We start from the raw sequence: 16,749 nt of genomic DNA, 5'->3' as shown, positions 1-16,749 counted from the left end.
TCGCCTTCAGGAAGCAACTCAAGACCTGGCTGTTTGAGCAGTAGCGGACCCCCCTCCCCCAGCGCCTTGAGACCCTCCGGGTGAGTAGCGCGCTATATAAACGCTATGATTGATTGATTGATTGCCTCATGGGAACAGTCCAGTCCGAACTACCAAGCCATGTCTTTCCCAGACCGGAATCAAGCATCCAAGGACCGGTTTCTGGCTATCAGCCTTTATCAGCCTGGATAGCTTGACTCCAGTGGTGTGGAGAGCCTGGGACTCACGTGTGAGCATACCCAGCCCACTCGGGGTGAAAATTGCAAAAAACACAGTTGATGGACAGATTGTAGAACAATGTCATACATTCACCCCAGTACAAGGATCTGGGCCTAAATCCATCATTTGTTTGCACTCCACACCACCCTGGGTTAGACACTGGCTATATGAAAATCAGCTCTGACCCTGTGCCTCATGGGAACAGTCCAGTCCGAACTACCAAGCCATGTCTTTCCCAGACCGGAATCAAGCATCCAAGGACTGGTTTCTGGCTATCAGCCTTTATCAGCCTGGATAGCTTGACTCCAGTGGTGTGGAGAGCCTGGGACTCACGTCTGAGCATACCCAGCCCACTCGGGGTGAAAATTGCAAAAAACAATAGTTGATGGACAGAATTTAGAACAATGTCATACATTCACCCCAGTACAAGGATCTGGGCCTAAATTCATAGTTTTTTTGCACTCTACACCACCCTGGGTTAGACACTGGCTATATGCAAATCAGCTTTGACCCTGTGCCTAATGGGAACAGTCCAGTCCGAACTACCAAGCCATGTCTTTCCCAGACCGGAATTAAGCATCCAAGGACCAGTTTCTGGCTATCAGCCTTTATCAGCCTGGATAGCTTGACTCCAGTGGTGTGGAGAGCCTGGGACTCACGTGTGAGCATACCCAGCCCACTCGGGGTGAAAATTGCAAAAAACACAGTTGATGGACAGAATGTAGAACAATGTCATACATTCACCCCAGTACAAGGATCTGGGCCTAAATCCATCATTTGTTTGCACTCCACACCACCCTGGGTTAGACACTGGCTATATGAAAATCAGCTCTGACCCTGTGCCTCATGGGAACAGTCCAGTCCGAACTACCAAGCCATGTCTTTCCCAGACCGGAATCAAGCATCCAAGGACTGGTTTCTGGCTATCAGCCTTTATCAGCCTGGATAGCTTGACTCCAGTGGTGTGGAGAGCCTGGGACTCACGTCTGAGCATACCCAGCCCACTCGGGGTGAAAATTGCAAAAAACACAGTTGATGGACAGAATTTAGAACAATGTCATACATTCACCCCAGTACAAGGATCTGGGCCTAAATTCGTAGTTTTTTTGCACTCTACACCACCCTGGGTTAGACACTGGCTATATGCAAATCAGCTTTGACCCTGTGCCTAATGGGAACAGTCCAGTCCGAACTACCAAGCCATGTCTTTCCCAGACCGGAATTAAGCATCCAAGGACCAGTTTCTGGCTATCAGCCTTTATCAGCCTGGATAGCTTGACTCCAGTGGTGTGGAGAGCCTGGGACTCACGTCTGAGCATACCCAGCCCACTCGGGGTGAAAATTGCAAAAAACACAGTTGATGGACAGAATGTAGAACAATGTCATACATTCACCCCAGTACAAGGATCTGGGCCTAAATCCATCATTTTTTTTGCACTTGACTCCACACCACCCTGGGTTAGACACTGGCTATATGCAAATCAGCTCTGACCCTGTGCCTCATGGGAACAGTCCAGTCCGAACTACCAAGCCATGTCTTTCCCAGACCCGAATCAAGCATCCAAGGACCGGTTTCTGGCTATCAGCCTTTATCAGCCTGGATAGCTTGACTCCAGTGGTGTGGAGAGCCTGGGACTCACGTCTGAGCATACCCAGTCCACTCGGGGTGAAAATTGCAAAAAACACAGTTGATGGACAGAATGTAGAACAATGTCATACATTCACCCCAGTACAAGGATCTGGGCCTAAATCCATCGTTGTTTTGCACTCCACACCACCCTGGGTTAGACACTGGCTATATGCAAATCAGCTCTGACCCTGTGCCTCATGGGAACAGTCCAGTCCGAACTACCAAGCCATGTCTTTCCCAGACCGGAATCAAGCATCCAAGGACCGGTTTCTGGCTATCAGCCTTTATCAGCCTGGATAGCTTGACTCCAGTGGTGTGGAGAGCCTGGGACTCACGTCTGAGTATACCCAGCCCACTCGGGGTGATGTGGAGTGCAAAACAAATGATGGATTTAGGCCCAGATCCTTGTACTGGGGTGAATGTATGACATTGCTCTATATTCTGTCCATCAACTGTGTTTTTTGCAATTTTCACCCCAATAAAAAGGAAGTCACCCGGATAATGTGCTATTTGAACGTGATCTGACCTGAAAATGAAACACCATTGAATAAAAGACCTAAACTCTTCAAATAGATTGCAAGAGACTACATACCCCATTGGTAAAACCTTGTCTAGAAAAAATTAGTCCTTAAAATGAATCCCCAATAAAGAAAAATCCAGCGTGTAGACCGGTAACAATCTAAAAGCAGCCTTAATGTCACATTTTGCCAATTGTAGTGAGCTAAAAAACGGTGATGGATCAAGCCCTGATCTTTGGACTGGGTAAGAGTGGTCTGCTTAATTCAGACACTCTGTTCATCACCACCCCCTTTTCTGAATCGCTTTTCGCCACTATAGGTTTGGCAGGGTATACTCAGACATGAGTCCCTTGCTCACTGCACCATCAGGATTCAAGCAAGCTGGGCCGACGACGGCTGAAATGCCAGAAACCGGTCCCCGGAAGCTTGTTTCCTTCCCAGTATAAGAATTGGCTTGGTAGTTTGGTTTGCCCTGTTCCCATCATGCACTGGGACAGGAACAGACTAATTTGCATGTAGCCAGGTTCTGAGCTGGGATGGTGCAGTGAGCTAAAAAACGGTGATGGATCAAGCCCTGATCTTTGGACTGGGTAAGAGTGGTCTGCTTAATTCAAACACTCTGTTCATCACCACCCCCTTTTCTGAATCGCTTTTGGCCACTATAGGTGTGGCAGGGTATACTCAGACATGAGTCCCTTGCTCACTGCACCATCAGGATTCAAGCATGCCGGGCCGACGACGGCTGAAATGCCAGAAACCGGTCCCCGGAAGCTTGTTTCCTTCCCAGTATAAGAATTGGCTTGGTAGTTTGGTTTGCCCTGTTCCCATCATGCACTGGGACAGGAACAGACTAATTTGCATGTAGCCAGGTTCTGAGCTGGGATGGTGCAGTGAGCTAAAAAACGGTGATGGATCAAGCCCTGATCTTTGGACTGGGTAAGAGTGGTCTGCTTAATTCAGACACTCCGTTCATCACCACCCCCTTTTCTGAATCACTTTTGGCCACTATAGGTGTGGCAGGGTATACTCAGACATGAGTCCCTTGCTCACTGCACCATCAGGATTCAAGCAAGCCGGGCCGACGACGGCTGAAATGCCAGAAACCGGTCCCTGGAAGCTTGTTTCCTTCCCAGTATAAGAATTGGCTTGGTAGTTTTGTTTGCCCTGTTCCCATCATGCACTCGGACAGGAACAGACTAATTTGCATGTAGCCAGGTTCTGAGCTGGGATGGTGCAGTGAGCTTAAAAACGGTGATGGATCAAGCCCTGATCTTTGGACTGGGTAAGAGTGGTCTGCTTAATTCAGACACTCTGTTCATCACCACCCCCTTTTCTGAATCGCTTTTGGCCACTATAGGTGTGGCAGGGTATACTCAGACATGAGTCCCTTGCTCACTGCACCATCAGGATTCAAGCAAGCCGGGCTGACGACGGCTGAAATGCCAGAAACCGGTCCCCTGAAGCTTGTTTCCTTCCCAGTATAAGAATTGGCTTGGTAGTTTGGTTTGCCCTGTTCCCATCATGCACTGGGACAGGAACAGACTAATTTGCATATAGCCAGGTTCTGAGCTGGGATGGTGCAGTGAGCTAAAAAACGGTGATGAATTAAGCCCTGATCTTTGGACTGGGTAAGAGTGGTCTGCTTAATTCAGACACTCTGTTCATCACCACCCCCTTTTCTGAATCGCTTTTGGCCACTATAGGTGTGGCAGGGTATACTCAGACATGAGTCCCTTGCTCACTGCACCACAGGATTCAAGCAAGCCGGGCCGACAACGGCTGAAATGCCAGAAACCGGTCCCCGGAAGCTTGTTTCCTTCCCAGTATAAGAATTGGCTTGGTAGTTTGGTTTGCCCTGTTCCCATCATGCACTGGGACAGGAACAGACTAATTTGCATGTAGCCAGGTTCTGAGCTGGGATGGTGCAGTGAGCTAAAAAACGGTGATGGATCAAGCCCTGATCTTTGGACTGGGTAAGAGTGGTCTGCTTAATTCAGACACTCTGTTCATCGCCACCCCCTTTTCTGAATCACATTTTGCCAATTCAGCATTCCATCCTGCCTTCCTAACCATCTCAAGCGCTACATCAGTTGTTTCTAATTGAACAATAGTATCTTCCTTGGCTATGAAATCATTAACCGATAAACCTTGAGGCCACGACAAACGCTGAATCATGCAAAATTCACCTGGTGTCTTTCTGAGGTACAACTCCTAAGGGTGATGATATAAGATATGCTAAAGGCAATATAGAAAATGGATCTGCCATTCTTACTTCTGCAATTTCTGACTGCAGCTTTTGTTTAATAACTTGTGGGAATTGACTAGCCAACTTAAATTTTTTATGCAAATCTACGGCAGCGGGTCCTTGATAACCTACTATTCCAAAAAGGAGCCAATAGGGAAAAAGGGGAAATAGACAATACAGACATCGTTTAGTGCTCTGTTTGACTGTCTTTTTGAAGTTTACTAGGAATTTCCCTTATTTTTATGCTGAGAATTTTGGGCGAAATACACTAAACACACCAACAGAAAATGTTTTCAAAAATTGGTGGTGTAGCATTGGACTTTGATCGTTTGTCTCTCCATTGCATTAATACAAGTACTGATATTTAACGCCTTGGGGACAGGGTTTTTGTGATAATTGTCCTTGAAAACCTAGCCAGAAGCCTTCTTTAATCCCCATTCTAACTTGGCTGCTTTGTCCCTTATAGGATAGAATTGTAGCCAATAGCATAACTTCTGTATATTATTTGGGGCAAGAGCCCTTGTAGTTAGTCTGGAATGAATTACCCCGCCCTCTTCCTTGCCCAAAATTACTCCAGTTTGACTGCTCCCCAAAACATTGCAAAATGGCATGCTTAGAACATTTGTGCTTCTATCTGCAGGGATTCTTCTGGAAATACCCCCTGTTAAAATTCCAGCATGCTCCTGAATATGTGGATTGTGGTTTGGCCCAATTACCCATCCCTCCTGAGGCGGGTTTGCATAGAAAAGGCTGCTGTGAAACTGCGAGCCTGCTCGATGTATGCATAGTAGCAGGAGGCCTCTGGGGATACATCCACTAGACCCATAACTCAATATCTACTTCTCCCCAGGGTATTTTGGAAATAAGGACCAGTCTAGTTCTGAATTCTTCATCGTAATGAAGCCAGGCGAAACCCCTAAATTCAGTTTAAGCCTTTCTTTTAGTTGATTTTGATAACTCACCCTTATTTTTAATTTTGTCGGATGAAAATCCCTTTTCCGGCAAAACTACCGTCTTTTCACAATGAGAACAGACATCAGTTCCCACTCCCTTATCTACAAGAATTACCTCAGGTGCTTTCCATTTAAAAAAAAATATATTTTCTACAACTATCACTAAAAGGCGCGTCACCTGCTTTTAAAGGTTTGTCCCAAACTGACATCTTCCTCCTTCTGTCCCCTTCTTGGTATCCTTTGGGCCTTGCGTGTGTGTGTGTGTCTTTTTCCTGAAAAATATGAGCCTTTGACAGTTTTTTAGAGACCCTCCCTGTGTGATTTGGAACACCCAGAGGGTACGTCATCATCATCTTCCCCAATTTCTTTGTTCGTCCAACGGTGCCGGGAAAAAAGCATCCAAATTCTCCCCTTCGTTGTCCAACATCACGCAGGATGCTTTAGCCCTGCTTCCTGTTTTTAGGGCTCGCCTATTAATATCCCGCAGGGATATAATAGGCGAGCCCTATTGGGGTGAAACCAAGAGCTAAACTAAGCTCTCAAAAGCAAAGCGGATTTCCAGAAGTGCACGTCCTCGTGCACGAGCTTGCCCGAGCCTTCCAGCAGCATTTCTCCTCCCCTTACCATTTGCTGATGCCTCCGAGAGCTTCAGAGGGATCTGCTTCCCCGCCCACTGCTTCACACTTCACGGCCGCCAGGCCGTGACTCGCATTTCTCCTTCCTTCGTTCCCAGCCCCCCTCCCAGCGCTGCATTTCTCCTCCCCCCTAATTCTTTACTTTCACGTCCGCCAGACCGTGTCTTGTTATCCCTTGTTTATTGCTTGTTATTTTATCTTAGTATTACAAATTTATATGTAAGCTAAATCTGGTTTGAACCTTTAAGTTATTTATTTTGGTCTACTGTTTTGTATGTTTGGTGCACAAAACATCTTCTGAATTATTTTCTAGGGATTTCCTTGCTAGTTAAAAATGAACCTTTCTGGGTCCGCACAGCCGACATCTGTTTTGCATTATCGTGCCCGATAATGCAAAGCAGATGTCTCGCTGTGGCGTGCACGGGCGCACCACTTGCTTGCTTGTTAAAGCTGGAAAACACCTCTCTGCCTCCTCCTCCCCTGCCTTCCCTCTACTGCCTTCCCTCCCCCGGCTTCTTCCCACACCCTTCCTTTTTTTCGGCACTCGGCCAGAGACGTGTGCACTCAAGACTTGACCCTGTGGGGACATTAGCAGGTTCACGCTCCCCAGCACATCCAGGAACAGCTCATTTCGTCTGGGGACCCCACACCAGGATGGGGCATGGGCCTCTATGCCACCCCCTCTCGGGCTGCTTGCGTCTGCCCCCCCTGGACAAGCCTCATCCCCGATCTTTGCTGCATTCCCTTCATTTGTGAACTGGGTTGGAGGCAGGGTTTAATGCTGCTCTGCACACTGATTTTTTTTGTCAGAGGAAAATAGTTTAAAACGTGTGTTGGCGGACGTGTAGGCGCCCTTTGCAGTGTCCTGCTGACATCCTCCTACACTGTGCTCTGCCCAGGAAGAGCCTGGGAAATCCAACAGGATGTGTGTGTATGGGGAAGGGGTGGGGTGGCGGGACAAGTCCTAGCTTCAGATCGCGCCTTATTTCACAGGGCAGGGATGCACGCACAGCGGGGGGCAGTGCCAGCGCTTCTAACGGGAACTAACAGCTGCTTTTGACAGTTCTGGAAAGTGTAGCAGTGTTCATCTAGCCTGGGGTTATGCTTGGTGGGGTGCCAAGTATGGTAGGTGTGAGGTAACTGCAGTGCCTGCACACACCTCCCAGCGCCAGGTAGTGAAGAAGTGTGTTCTTGGTCAGGGACAGAGATGACTTTAATGCCTTCCTGAATGGGGCAGGGGGCATTTGGAAAGCCCCAAGAATAAACACGAATCACAAGAATCTTTATAGTAAACCTATAATCTTGAGGTCTTTCTTTCGTTCTGGGTGAGCTGCATTTCCTTACCATATTTAATTGTTGCTACGTTGTAACTTTGTGTTTATCCATTTGAAATGTATTAATTCTTAATTACGCTGATCTATTATGCACATTCGTAAACTATGCACATTACTGAGCTGTGTGCACATTGTGCGATGAGAAGTACAACTTTGCTGCAGATGAGACAACTTGCCCTCACGTCATACTTTCAAACTCAAATATTCCCCCTCAATAAAAAAGCAACTCTTGGGCTGCCAGATGCCCGATTCATGTGTATTCTATATGAGGAGTTCAGGTCTTCACTTCATACATTGTCTAGGTCTAGGAGGTACTGCGGCCTGTGTGGCGATTCCTTACTTTTTATCCTCCCACTGGAGTTAAGCGCTCCGATCGATGAGTCTTTGAGTCCTGCGTGCATGGAATTAAAGTTTTTTTATAAGATGTTATTTATTGCTTGATTTGGAAGACATGCCATGAGGATCTTTTCCCATGCTGTCATAATGGTTTAGCTCTTCTGACCCAGAATGTTTTCCAACTGCACATCCTGGACAAGTGCACCAAAACGTTTGTGCAGCATGTTTCTTTTTAGATCCACACCTTAAGGATGTGGCTAAATGGCAATGAATTAACCTTGTGCCGCTCCGTACTCTCAGGCATTCAGCTGTCTAGTCAAACATAATCTGAAAGTATTATTTGCCGCATCCGAATACGCTGGATTCTGTAGTGCTGCACCAAACCTGCAGCCTCCACTTGACCATGTTCTGGTGCTCTGCACTTTTGTGATACCTCTCTGCAGTCTCCTGGCTTCACGAGAACCTACCTTGTGGTTTGTTTATTATTAGCTAGCTTGGTGGCAAGGTCACCCTCTCACCCTCACACACCCTCTCACCCTCACACACCCTCACCCTCACATCCCCTCACCCTCACATCCTCTCAACCTCACACCCCCTCACACCCCCTCACACCCTCACTCACCCACACCCCCTCACCCTCACACCCTCACACCCCCTCACTCTCACACCCCCTCACTCTCACACCCCTCCCTCTCACACCCCCTCACACACCCTCTCACCCTCACACACCCTCTTATCCTCACACACCCTCACCCTCACACACCCTCTCACCCCTCTCACCCTCACACACCCTCTCACCCTCACACACCCTCACCCTCACATCCCCTCACCCTCACATCCCCTCAACCTCACACCCCTCACACACCCTCACCCACCCACACACCCTCACACCCCCTCACTCTCACACCCCTCCCTCTCACACACCCTCTCACCCTCACACACCCTCACCCTCACACACGCTCTCACCCCTCTCACCCTCACACACCCTCTCACCCTCACACACCCTCACCCTCACATCCCCTCACCCTCACATCCTCTCAACCTCACACCCCCTTACACACCCTCACCCACCCTCACTCACCCACACCCCCTCACCCTCACACCCTCTCACACACCCTCACACCCCCTCACTCTCACACACCCTCTCACCCCTCTCACCCTCACACACCCTCTCACCCTCACACACCCTCACCCTCACTTCCCCTCACCCACACATCCTCTCAACCTCATACCCCCTCACACACCCTCACCCACCCTCACTCACCCACACCCGCTCACCCTCTCACCCTCAAACACACCCTCACCCCCTCACACCCCCTCAACCTCACACCCCCTCACACCCCCACCTCCACCCCTCACCCTCACAACCCCTCACACCCCCTCGCACCCTCACACCCTCACCCCGGTCACCCTCACCCTCACACCCCCTCACACCCTCACACCCCCACCCTCACAACCCCTCGCACCCCCCACCCTCACCCTCACACCCCCTCACCCTCACACCCCCTCACCCTCACACACCATCACACCTCACACACCATCACACCTCACACACCCTCACACCTCACACACCCTCACACACCCTCACCCTCACACCCCCTCACACCCCCACACCTCACACACCCTCTCACCCTCATACACCCCCTCACCCACCCTCACACCCCCTCACCCTCACACCCCCTCACCCTCACACCCTCACACCCTCACCCTCACACGCCCTCACACACCCTCACACCCTCACCCACCCACACATACCCTCACTCCCCCTCATACCCTCACCCTCACACCCCTTCCCTCACAACCCTCTCACCCTCACACACCCTCACCCTCACACACACCCTCACACACACACTCACCCTCACTCACTCTCACTCACCCTCACACACCCTCACCAGCATAGCATAACAAAACATAGCATAGCATAACAAAACACAGCATAGCATAACATAACAAAAAAAGCATTTGATAGCAAAACATAGCATAGCATAACAAAACAAAGCACAGGATAGCAAAACAAAACATAGCATAACAAAACAGCATAGCAAAACACAACAAAGCATAGCATAATAAAACACAACAAAACATACCAAAGCATAGCAAAACAAAACATAGCAAAACACTACAAAGCATAGCATAGCATAGCAAAACACAACAAAGCTAGCATAGCATAACAAAACTTAGCCTACATAACAAAACATAGCATAGCAAAGCATAGCAAACCATAGCATAGCATAACAAAACACAACAAAACATAGCATAACAACACACAACATAGTATAGCATAACAAAACAAAGCTTAGCATACCATAACAAAGCATAGCATAACAAAACATAGCATAGCAAAACAAAGCATAGCATAATAAAACACAACAAAACATAGCAAAGCATAACAAAACAAAGCATAGGATAGCAAAACTAAACATAGCATAGCAAAACTAAACATAGCATAGCATAACAAAACAAAGCATAGGATCACAAAGCATAAGATCGCAAAACATAGCATAGCATAACAAAACATAGCATAACATAATAAAACATAGCATAACAAATAACAACAACACATAGCATAGCAAAACACAACAAAACATAGCATAGCAAAACAAAACATATAATAGCATAGCAAAACATAGCGTAGTATACCAAACACCACAAAACATAGCATAGCATAACAAAACATATCATAGCAAAACAAAGCATAGCATAATAAAACAAAACATAGCATATCATAACAAAACATAGCATAGCATAACAAAGCATAGCATAGGAAAACATAGCATAGCATAACAAAACATAGCACAGCATAGCATAACAAAACACAGCATAGCATAACAAATCAAAGCTTAGCATAGCATAACAAAACAAAGCATAGCTTAACAAAACATAGCATAGCATAATAAAACACAACAAAACAGCATAACATAACAAAATACAACAAAACATAGCATAGCATAACAAAACAAAGCATAGGATCGCAAAACTAAACATAGCATAGCATACCAAAACAAAGCATAGGATCGCAAAACATAGCATAACAAAACATAGCATAACATAACAAAACATAGCATAACAAATAACGAAACATAGCATAACAAATAACAACACATAGCAAACAAAACATAGCAAAACACAACAAAACATAGCACAGCAAAACAAAACATATAATAGCATATCAAAACATAGCATGGTATACCAAACACCACAAAACATAGCATAGCATAGCATAACAAAACATAGCATAGCATAACAAAACATAGCATAGCATAACAAAACATAGCATAGCAAAATAAACCATAGCATAATAAAACAAAACATAGCATATCATAACAAAACATAGCATAGCATAACAAAGCATAGCATAGCAAAACATAGCATAGCATAACAAAGCATAGCATAGCATAACAAAACACAGCATAGCATAACAAATCAAAGCATAGGATAGGATAGCAAACCATAGCATAGCATAACAAAACAAATCATAGGATAGCAAAACAAAACATAGCATAGCATATAGCATCACTCAACATCACCACAGCATCACTCAGGGGCACCACAACATCACTATGCGCTATCACAGCATCACTCGCTCGCCATCACAACATCACTCAGCGCCACCACAGCATCAATCTGTGCAACCATTCAACAACAACTGGTTCAAATATGTTCTTTCAATGTTTCAAGCTTTTTTACAAATGTAACAAAAAGATGTTAATATGTCACTTCTGTTCTTGGATTTTCATCACAATAAAATACACTGAACTTTGCCTCCCCTCCCTTCTTCTCTCCTCTCTCCTCCTTTCTCGCCTCCTTTTACACCCCTGCCATTCAGCTTGTTTGAAAAATGTTTCTATCCTGTGTTATTTTGGAGGCGCTGTGAATATGCTGTGGTTTGATTAATTTGAGGGCAGCGCAGAAACAAATAGTCACTGTTTACGCAAAAGAAAACAAACAAACCGTGCCCTAGTGACCTTTACACGCAGGCCAAGCGAGAAACTCCGACTCCTTCCCACCAAGGTTTGGTCAATGTTGTTATAATCCTTCGAACGTGAAATATGTGTACCTGCATAGCGCCTTGAATGGCCCACTGAATCCAATAAGAAGCAGTGCACAGAATTTACATTGCACGCAAGACAGTCTTTATAACTTGAGTTTTAGAATGGGCGTCCCTTCCCCCACAAAATCCATTGTACCCTGATTTCCTTCACAGAATGCTGGTTAAATTGAATGCGTGCGCAGATGTGGGCACACAGAAAGGCCTCTTTGTTGAGGCCACAGCGTTAGATGGCTGCCATGATACAGTTTCATTGCCTCAGGTGTTGGCCTCGCGCTGACAAAGTATGACCACGGCTAAGGCTCACTGTGCCGTATGCTCGCCTCTCTAATTGGATTACTGGTGATGGTTTTAACGAAGTACAGTCTGGATTATTCTGACGAAGCTTTTTCGCTCGCAATAGCTGCAGGTCAGGTGATCCACATTAGCCAACCGTGATTAGACATTGTAGGCCATTCAATAAACTACAAGTACCAGAATGCACAATATTTGACAAGAAGTTCAGACCTGTTGAACGTGTCCAACATGTATTGTGCGCTCGGCAGCTTTGACCTCTTCTTTGAGTTGAGAAGGCGAAGCAGTGGCTAGCTAGCAGCGGGGCAACATGTACAAGCATAGCATACCAGGGTAGGAGGGTACCCCAATTGCTGTTTTTTAAGATCCATACAGGGGTGTGGCCGGGGCGTTTGCTCTCCTTGCGTTAGGGCCCATGGCAGCCGTGCCACTCCACTGAGTAGAATGTGGTGATACCTAGAGCTGAATATGCTATTTCAGAGGGGGTATTAAAAATTGCCCAATTCCGAACCGATATATAAAGCATTGTTAGAAGGACTATATATAGCACAGAATGCAAAGGAAACACATTCAATTTGTATGCCAGCAACAGGACAGCCTCGATCTGGCACACTCAAAAAAAGCTGCCAAATAAAATACACAACAGACGCCTCTCCCCCGCCCTCACTGGAAGAATAATAGCACCCAGCTTCCAAATCACCCTTGTGGTGTATGACACCAACAAATGGTCCGGCATTGTCAGTTATTACAGCTCAGCTCTTTGTGATTTTTTAGTGCCCCTTTTAGTTTCGTAGTCTCCGCAGATTCCAGCATGCAGCGTGTTTGCCTGAATATACCAACCTTGCGTGGGGCCCACTGGCAACCTTGTTAGACCTTCAAGCATGCTACAGGCCCCGCTTGAACGTTTGCTCTTCATTGTAAATTTGTATTCGTTCCTGTACATTCCTCACCCCTGCGTGCTGTGTTGGATTTTGTATTTGTGTACCCTTCATTTTTAGTCTTTGTAATGTTCTATTGTGTACCACTTTTCTCTTGTAACGTAACTAGCTCTATTGTACAGCGCTCTGACACCTTCAGGTAATGTCCGACGTGCAGGTTTGTCTTAGGATGCAAAACATGTCTATCTCTCCTGTGGTACACACACACACCAGATTACACCTACAAGCACACAATAGTTACGAATACAGTATATTCAGACGTCTCTCCGATCGCACAAGGTGTAGATCTTCTACGGAGATTACACTATGTGCAGCTGTCCCCTGGGGGTACGCAATGTGCGGGCTTCTCCCAGGTATACACACAAAACTTATGAGGCGAGGGTATCCACAACATGATGCACGGCACACAATACACATTTCTTTACAGGGGCACACAATGAGCAGGTTTCTGAAGATACACAGCATAGGTGCAGAAGTTCGTTCTGCAAGAATAGGTCTCTCCCGGGGGCTCACTCTCACACCCACTCACCCTCACATCCCCTCACCCTCACACCCCCTCACCCTCACACCCCCTCACTCACCCTCACACCTTCACCCTCACCCCCCCTCACCCTCACCCCCCCCTTACTCTCACACACTCACCCCCCTCACCCTCACACACCCCCACACCCCTCACCCTCACACACCCTCACACCCTGTCACCCTCACATACCCTCAATCACCCTCACCCTCACACCCCCTCACCCTCACACACCCTCACCCTCAAACCCCCTCACCCTCGCACACCCTCACCCTCACACCCCCTCACAACCCTCTCACCCTCACACACCCTCACCGACCCTCACCCTCACACACCCTCACCCTCACACACCCTCACCCTCCCTCAATCACTGTTTCTCATAAAAAAGCATAGGATAGCAAAACATAGCATAGCATAACAAAACAAAGCATAGCATAACAAAACAAAGCATAGGATAGCAAAACAAAACATAGCACACCAAACAAAACATAGCATAGCACAACAAAGCACAGCATTGCATAACAAAACACAACAAAACAGAGCATAGCATAACAAAACATAGCATAGCAAAATATAGCATAGCATAACAAAACATAGCATAGCATAAAAAATCAAAAAGCATAGGATTGCAAAACATAGCATAGCATAAATAAAAAAACATAGGATGGCAAAACAAAACATAGCATAGCATACAGCATCACTCAGCACTACCACAGCATCACTCAGGGGCACCACAACATGACTATGTGCTACCACAGCATCACTGAACGCCACAGCATCACTCGTTCGCCATCACAACATCACTCAGCGCCACCACAGCATCAATCTGTGCAACCATTCAACAACAACTGGTTCAAATATGTTCTCTCAATGTTTTAAGCTTTATTACAAATGTAACAAAAATATGTTAATATTTCACTTCTGTTCTTGGATTTTCGTCACAATAAAATACACTGAACATAATCTTCACAAAAGGTATTTACAAAAGTTTAAGCTATTGCCATTATAAAGTACAAAAACTTTTTTTAAAGTATTCATTATTAAAAAAATTAAAAGCCATTGTTATTTGTAATATCAATACATGTAAGTCAGGTAAATACAACACATCTTGTTTCTTTTTGCCTTTGTCTACATGCTTTCCACCTTCCTTCCTTCCTGCATCGTTCATTTTCACCTAAATGCCCTTTCTTTGTTTGTATGTTTCTTTCCTTCTCGCGCTAATCCTTCTACTCCGTTTAAATTTATTACAAGGGACACATTTAGATAAGGACTCCTAATATATGTTCCCTAAACAACCAATTACATTAAAACTGTTCGTTGGGTGCCCCTGAAATTCACAAGCCTTTTACTTACTGAGCATTGATTTAGTTTAAACTTAGTGGTTGAAACAAAAACCCGGGGTTCCCAAACATCCGCATGGATGAACTTTGGTCTGGCACCTCTGTGGGTTCAGGCACCTGCTGCACCACTCAGCAACACCACAGCATCACTCAGCACCACCACATTATCACTCAGCACCACCACATTATCACTCAGCACCACCACAGCACCACTCAGCACCACCACAGCATCACTCAGCACCACCACAGCATCACTCAGCACCAGCACAGCACCACTCAGCATCACCACAGCATCACTCAGCACCACCACAGCATCACTCAGCACCACCACAGCATCACTCAGCACCACCACAGCATCACCCAGCACCACCACAGCACCACTCAGCACCACCACAGCATCACTCAGCACCACCACAGCATCACTCAGCACCACCACTGCACCACTCAGCACCACCACAGCATCACTCAGTGCCACCCCAGCATCACTCAGCACCACCCCAGCATCACTCAGCACCACAGCACCACTCAGCAGCACCACTCAGCAGCACCACAGCACCACTCAGCACCACCACAGCATCACTCAGCACCACCACAGCATCACTCAGCGCCACCCCAGCATCACCCAGCACCACTCAGCACCACCACAGCAACACTCAACAGCATCACTCTGGAACACCACAGCATCACTATGCGCTACCTCAGCATTATTATGCGCCACCACACTCAGGGCCTCTACAGCATCCCTCAGGGCCTCCACAGCATCACTCACGGCATCCACAGCATCACGCAGAGCCTCCACAGCATCACTCACGGCCTCCACAGCATCACTCACGGCCTCCACAGCATCACTCACGGCCTCCACAGCATCACTCATGGCCTCCACAGCATCACTCAGGGGCACCACAGCATCACTAAGGGGCACCACAACATCACTATGCGCTACCACAGCATCACTGAACGCCACAGCATCACTCGTCGCCACCACATCACTCCGCGCCATCACAGCATCAATCTGTGCAACCATTCAACAACAACTGGTTCAAATATGTTCTCTCAATGTTTCAAGCTTTATTACAAATGGCACAAAAAGATGTTAATATTTCAATTCTGTTCTTGGAATTTCATCACAATAAAATACACTGAACATAATCTTCACAAAAGTTATTTACAAAAGTTTAAGCTATTGCCATTATAAATTACAATCACTTTTATTTAAGTATTGATTATTTAAAAAAAAATTAAAAACCATTGTTATTTGTAATATCAATACATCTAAGTCACGTAAATACAAAACATGTTGCATTACAAATGCTATAGGTGTCACATTTGCGAAAATTATAACTGTTGGCATTGTAAATGACAAAACTATTAATTTAGCTATTTTCAAAACCAACACATTAAAAAAAATTGTCATTTACAAGACCAATAGCTCAAACTTTCCTAATGCGAGACCTATTGCATTGCAAATGCTTGTTTTTACTGCACTTCTCATCCTTTTGCAGTATCATCCCCCATTGACCTGCAAGTCGCCAAAACTTGATGACACAGGAACATCCGGAACCACTGATGATGACATGTCATTTTCTTTCTTCCCATCTTGAACCCACACCCATTTCCCTGGACCCTCTTGAACCCGCCCAGATTTAGTTGATATATCTATATCCTTAACAAACCGAGGCTTAGAGCATAAATTACCTTTA

The sequence above is a fragment of the Lissotriton vulgaris genome, chromosome 8 (assembly GCF_964263255.1).
Source record: "Lissotriton vulgaris chromosome 8, aLisVul1.2, whole genome shotgun sequence".
NCBI lineage: Eukaryota > Metazoa > Chordata > Amphibia > Caudata > Salamandridae > Lissotriton > Lissotriton vulgaris.
This window is presented reverse-complemented; position numbering follows the sequence as displayed.